At 35.2% G+C, this 7,241-nt stretch overlaps 1 pseudogene; it reads left to right on the top strand.

Annotated features, from left to right (window-relative positions):
* The first annotated feature begins 3,930 nt into the window (after positions 1-3,930).
* LOC149237985 (endochitinase 4-like) lies at positions 3,931-5,099 on the top strand (annotated as a pseudogene).
* Positions 5,100-7,241: the final 2,142 nt, after the last annotated feature.

The following is a 7,241-nucleotide window of genomic DNA, read 5'->3' as shown; positions in this document are numbered from 1 at the left end:
GTGAGAGCAATATTGAATAAATTATTATAATTTACACAACATTCTGCACACCTCCACTTATTATAATTAAGAATGAAATAACTATTAGATAAATTATTATAATTTATCTAATATTTCTCTCCACTTATTATTATGAATTATTATAATTTATTTTATATTTCTCTCCACTTATTATTATGAAGTTGAAAATGAAATATATATTGACCAGCCTAGATCCATCCTAACTTTGGATCTATCAAGCACTGAGAGGGATCAAATCTCTTGAGGTGCAAACCTCTTTTTTGAGTTCAAAATTTGAGGAAAGGTTTGCACCACGATATATTTGATCCCTCTCGGCGCTTGATAGATCTAGAGTTAAGATGGATCTAGGTTGGTTTTAGTCGTGTGCAACCAAGGAAAATCTATTGAACATGTGATTAATTTTATCAATAATATGAATACATCTAATATTAATATAATCATTTTAAATATGCTAAATATGTTTGATATTTATCTGGTCATTTTAATTTTAAATTTTCTTAGTTATCTAAGTTTGTTGATATGATAAATATTTATTAATATCGTTAATGATGAAAAATGATGAAATAGAAATTTTGAATGCAAAGTGACAATGTAATAATGTTGAATGATAGGAAATGTAAATAAGAAGAATGTATTCAATTACAAATAGTCTTCATTGTCATCAATCTCAAACTATTTTCTTCTACTATTCTTATTGTTACCCTTGTTACTTTTGTCATGTTTCCATATCGATTATATGAAAAGGATAGTTGAAAACATAAACCATTTAAATATTTAGCTCGAGTTGTTGTAGTAAACATCATACCTTTTCTCCCTTCCTCTCAAATATTAATAGGTTGAATTACCATAACACAAAAATCGATCTACATTGTTAATAATTTTTTATGCTTACATTGAAATCAACGCACGATGTTAATCCAATCACTTTAAAATTAATCTACCATCATACATCCAATTACATCAAATCAGAAATCAACATCTACAATTAAATCAATGCATCTAATGCAAGCAATAAAATAAGATTAGAAAACAACATCTACAATTCATACATCCAATTACATCAAATCAAAAATCAACATCTACACTCAAATCAATGCATCTAATCCAAGTAATCAAATAGGATTATAAATCAACATCTACACTCGAATTAATGCATCTAGTGCAAGTAAGAAGGATTAGAAACCAACATGTACACTGAAATCAATGCATCTAGTGCAAGCAATCAAATAGGATTAGAAATTACCATCTACACTGACATAAATGCATTTAGTGCAAGAAATCAAATAGGATCAAAAATCGTCTACATTGAAATCAATGCATCTAGTGCAAGAAATCAAATATAATTAGAAATCCACATCTACATTGAAATTAATGGATTTAGTGCAAGAAATCAAATAGGATTAGAAATCACCATCTACACTGAAATATAGGATTAGAAATAATCTACAATTAAATCAATGCATCTAGTGCAAGCAACCAAATATCTTTAGAAATCAACATCTACACTAAAATTAATGCATCTAGTGCAAGACATTTTCTTCCCTCTCTACCCCCTACATCTATATCTATATCTCCCTCCATATCTCCTTCTTTTTTGCTTTATCTCACCACCCCAAACACACACACTCTCTAACTCCATATCTATCAATATCTTTGTCGCTCCCTCCCTTTCTCCATCACACTCTTATGCCCCCTCTTCACCTTCCATCTATATTTATATCTACCCTTGTCTCTCTATATCACACCCAAAACATACACTCTATTTCTCTAATCTATCTATCTATCACTCCCTCTCTCTCTCTCTCCACCTTCTAACCCTCTCCCCCACTTAAATCTCTCTTCCCTCCTACTACCCTCTCTCTCCACCTTTCTCTCTCTCTATGTGTTACTTCTTACCTCCCTCTCTCTCCACCTTTCTCTCTCTATGTGTTTCTTCTTACCTCACTTTCTCTCCACCTCCAACTCCATCTCTCTTTTCCTCCCTCTCTCCACTCTCTCACATCCTCGCTCTCTTCCTTCCTCTCTCTCCTTTTCTCTCCCACCTCTCTCTCTCTCTTCACCCTCCAACTATGTTACTATATCCTTCCCTCTCTCCTTCTCTCCCCCCTTCTCTCCATCTCTCCTTCTTTGTCTCCTTATCCCACCCCCAAACATACACACTCTCTCTCCATCTCTCCCTTGTCACTCCCTCTCTCTCTCTCAACCTCTCACTCTCTATGTCTTTCTTCTTTTCTCCCTCTCTCCCCCTCCAACTCCATCTCTCTATCCCTCCCTCTATCCTCCTATCTCCCTCCATCTCTCCTCCTCTCTATCGTCCTTCCTCACACTCCTTTTCTCTCCTACCTCCCTCTCTCTTCCCCCATTGCTCTCTCTCTCTCTCTCTCTCTCTCTCTCTCTCTCTTCCATCCAATCCTCTCCCTCTCTCTCTTTTCCCTCCAATCCCCCCTCTTCCCCCATCACTCCCTCTCCCTCTTTCTCTCTTCATTCCTCCTCTCCCATTTCCTTGAGTTTATCTCCATCTCTCCCTTGCCACTCCCCACATCTCTCCACCTCTATCACTCTACGCCTTTGCTCTTCTCTCCCATATATATTTAGAGTGAATATATATCATGATATATTAATGTATATTATAATATAACATTTTTAATATTGTATTAATCCAAAGTTATTAAATGTAATAATATTAATATGTTAATATATTAATATGAATATTAGTTTTAATAATAATATTTATATTAATATTTTTTTAGGTTTTAATAATTTTCCCAATGGCATTTGGCCCATAGACTTGGTATATGTTTAGATGTTACTTTTTAATCTTATTTTATATATTTTTATTTATTTACCATGCTCATTTATACCTCTTTTATATTTATTTATTTACCATACATTTTTTTTAAATATGGTATTTCGCCCATGGTATTAATAATAATTTGTCCCGAGGTATTTGGCCCATAAGCTTTACTTTTTTCTTTTTTTTGTAAACATAAAGAGGTTTATGGAGTAATATGAAAATAGATTTTATTTATTTACCATAACTCTAGTTTATTTATTTACCATACCTCTAGAGTAAGTATAATTTTTTTTATTTATTTACCGTATTTCTTGTTTATTTATATTTTTTATTTATTTACTATACCTCTTTCATAAACCTTGTTATATTTTAAATTTATATTATATTTATACATAATAATGATTAGACCAACATTAAATTTTAAATTTAAAATGTTAAACATAACAAATTAAACATTTATGTTTTACCCTTGAGATCTACCCCAATTTCTTACTAAAATATATGTTTACAAAGTTGTTATTTTGAAGATCTACCCCAATTCCCTAGTAAACTTTACTAAACTTTATGTTTACAAGGTTGTTATTGTGAAGAAATCTAGAATGATCTGCTCCTTTAGTCTCGATTGAATAATTAATAAAAAAGAGCTGACGATTTTATTAGATTGATTCCCTAATAGCAAGGAAATGGTCACGGACTGGAAATGGGCATTGAATATGGGAGGTCTGTCAATATGACAGCCCAAGTGTTTAAATTAGTGACCCTTGGTGGTCAAAGTCTATGCATACTTATCAATCACACCATACTTATTGGGGAATCTGTAATAATTTAGAAATCAGCGATTAAAATACGATTATTGAGCAAAGAAAAGTAGCACAAGTGCTGGTGGAAGCCAGCTCACAGGAAAGTTACCTGGTGTGTTCCATGTGCAGAGACAAGTCACGTCTTGTCTCGTATGAACTCATCGTCATTCGTTTCATTAAATCCAAGTCAAGTCAACTGTAGCATGCGGTACGGTTACGGGCACCATGGCTTTGCAATTCTGTATAAATAGAGCCACCATCCCTTTGATTTCAAATATTCAGAGTGAATGTGGAAGTTCTGAACGATTATTAGCAATGAGGACTCGCACTGGTAGATCGTTGATTGCTAGCCCTCATGGGCATCTGGTGCTAAGGATGAGTGTGGTGCTGCTGTTGGTGGTGGTCGTGAGTGTTAATGTTGTTTATGCTCAAAACTGTGGCTGTGCCAATGGACTGTGTTGCAGTAAGTGGGGATACTGCGGGATGACCTCCTATTACTGCGGCGATGGCTGCCAGAGCGGCCCCTGTACAAGCTCAGGTGGAGGATCTCCTAGTACCGGATATGGAAACATGGGTACCATAGTTTCCCAGAGTTTCTTCGATGGCCTTGCGGGCGGAGCTGCGAGGGTAAAGGATTCTACACTTACAATGCTTTCATTGCAGTTGCCAATGCATATTCTGTATTTGGCACCACCAGTTCTAGCGACGACCCGGAGAGCTCGCTGCTTTCTTAGCTAATGCAAGGCACGAAACTGGAGGTATATATTTTGCTCAATTTAAATTTATTTATAATGTGGTTTGGAGGCATATATTTTGCTCAATGTAAATTTATTTATAACCTCGTTTGGAGGCATATATTTTGCTCAATTAAAATTTATATATAATCTGGTTTGGAGGTATATATTTTGCTCAATTACCAATTACTTTTGCTGTTAGGACTGTGCTACATCAATGAGATAAATCCTCAATCATCTACTGTCAGAGTTACAGCACGTGGCCTTGTGCTAGCGGCAAGAGCTACCATGGGCATGGGCCCATCCAACTAAGTTGGTGCGTATTTATCGTTCATGTGACTTACGCTTAAAATGAGTGACATATGTTACTGTAATGACAAAATGTAATGGCTAAAGCCGCTAAGACAGGCAGACAGGCTGACAGGCTGTAAGTTGGATTTTGTTAATGGATGCAGGAATTACAATTATGAAGCGGCGGGGCAGGACATTGGCTTCGACAGGCTAAACAACCCAGAGAAGGTGGGGCAAGACGCCACCATCTCCTTCAAGACGACTGTGTGGTTCTGGATGAAGAACAGCAACTGCCATTCTGCCATAACCTCCGGGCAGGGTTTCGGTGGAACAATCAAAGCCATAAACGACGGGGAATGCAACGATGGAAACAGTGGGCAGGTGAATAGCAGAGTGAATTACTACCAGAAATTCTGTAGCCAGTTGGGGGTGGATCCCGGAACTAACATCTCCTGCTAAATATCTATTTTCATGGCCGCCAAATATATAACCAAAAAATCGCGAGTAGAAAATGTAAGTCTATGCCGAACTGGTGAATAAAAGTTGCGCTGCAGCACCTCGAGCTCCTCGGGGCATGCTGGTACATTCCGTTACAATGTTATCTTCATCTTGTTCACTATGTTTAAATTTATTGTTCAATCTTAGACTCTTTCCGTTTCTATGTAATTTTTTTCATATATATACTAAAATAAATTATCACATTTAAAGTTAAAGCATAAGACCAAGTAATGTTTACTATATATTTTCAGATATAAAATTAAATATCAATTTATAATGTATAATTTAATTTTTATACTGATAAATATTTTAAATTATATTTTATATTAATATTCAAAATAGTGAATTGCTATTTATTTTAATGATGATGATGATGGTTAATGTCTAATTAGACCAAACTTTGGTTTATCAGACCTAAAGAAATGAATTATTTAAATCTTATTCATATGCTCAAAAAGATTGGAAAGAAGCCATTTCTTATTTAAATCTTATTCATATGCTCAAAAAGATTGGAAAGAAGCCTCCCGAGCTCACTGTAATTTGACAACGTAAAAGGCTAGGAAGATCAGTATTGCAACAAAGATATTGAAACTGAGATCTAATGTGGTTGTATGCGAGGCACTGTAAAAGGAAGTGATTTTCATCCTCGATGTTCGTATTCTCACAGAGATGGCAGAACCTTTCCATCCATGGTGTTTTAGGAACTGTCCAACCACTCGTTTCACTATGGAGCTCATGAGAGTTTGTTCTAATCTTGGCTATATTAATTTTCTTCTTTGAGCTAGTTAAAACAAAGAGATACTTTTGATCTTCTAGGGTGGGGTTGATGACCTCTTTATAATATCTTAATTTTCTTTTAGCTACTAAATCTTTCTCATACAACATTTTTTCTTTGAACTTAGAAGTAACAATATTTTTAATGTTATTAATGTTTTGCAATGCAACATTCTTGTCGATCTCCCAATGTTTTAACCAGGCCCTGGTGTCTTTATACCAACCTCGTTTGAGCCTTAGGTGGTTTTGGCTGTAATTTAAAGCTAGCTTAGGAAGTCTGTGGTCTCTTATGTTATTGGGTTTGTGTTTGTACAAAAAAAGCCTAGTCATAGCTATGCTCTCGATAGGGGAAAGACCCACTTCTATAAGGAGAATAGGATAGAGTGTGTTGCTTTTAATTTTGAAGTTATACGTTATAAAATGCTTCTAGACTTGCTCAATCTTTCTCCAGGATTTTCTAGAGATGCTACAACCCCAAACCTCACATCCATATAAGATAACCAGAGTGACTAAAGTTTCAAAGAAGAACTTCTTTCTATCGCACATTACAAAGTTTGTCGTTTTACAATTATTTTCAAGACCAAAATAATTTTTCCATCCGGAATTAATCCTTTTCTCAATGCTATAGTTCCAGTTGAGCTTGTGATGAATATCAATTCCTAGGTACTTGTAGGAAGACACTTCCTCCAAGTTATTATTGTCATACATAAAATTAGCGTAAGTGTCCTTCTTGGATTTGATAATCATAACTTTTGTTTTGTCAGTGTTAACAAACATACCCATGGTAGAGCGGAAATGCTTAAAAAGTATAATGATCCAGATTTAAACAGGAACACAACAAATTATAGAGATAACCATAAACATAGAGATGCAGTGGAAATAATACTTCATTTCATTAATCTAAAATACTAAAATGTGCTTACAAACTGAAATGAAATAAACCAGTTAGGGCGATGGTAGCTTATCTCTAAGAAGAGATCTAGCGGCTACATGCCTCAGAATTGTATTACAATGAGGCTCGAAGGCCTATTTATATTGAGAAACAATGGAAAACCCTTAGCATCCCAAAGCCTAACCCTAGGAGATGAAACGCCAAATTGTGGGTCCTCTTTTGAGTAAGTTGGTACATCAAATTCCCGGGGTCATAACTTTAGCATACGATCTCCATTTGACACGCACAATAGCTCGTTAGAAAGATCTATCCAAGGAATATAACTTTCGGAAGAGAAACATCAAATTAAGGCCTATGTTGCTCCTGATTTTCCCGAAAAACATCATTTAGGGCCTTAAAACGGCTCCAGAAGTTCAGGATCTGAAAAATGCTACAAA

Source organism: Pinus tabuliformis, chromosome 8 (genome assembly GCF_031772625.1).
Source record: "Pinus tabuliformis cultivar Carrire ecotype Pingquan chromosome 8, CPIR1, whole genome shotgun sequence".
Classification (NCBI taxonomy): Eukaryota; Viridiplantae; Streptophyta; class Pinopsida; order Pinales; family Pinaceae; genus Pinus; species Pinus tabuliformis.
Note: the sequence above shows the minus strand (reverse complement) of the source record. Positions and strands in the feature narration are given on the sequence as shown.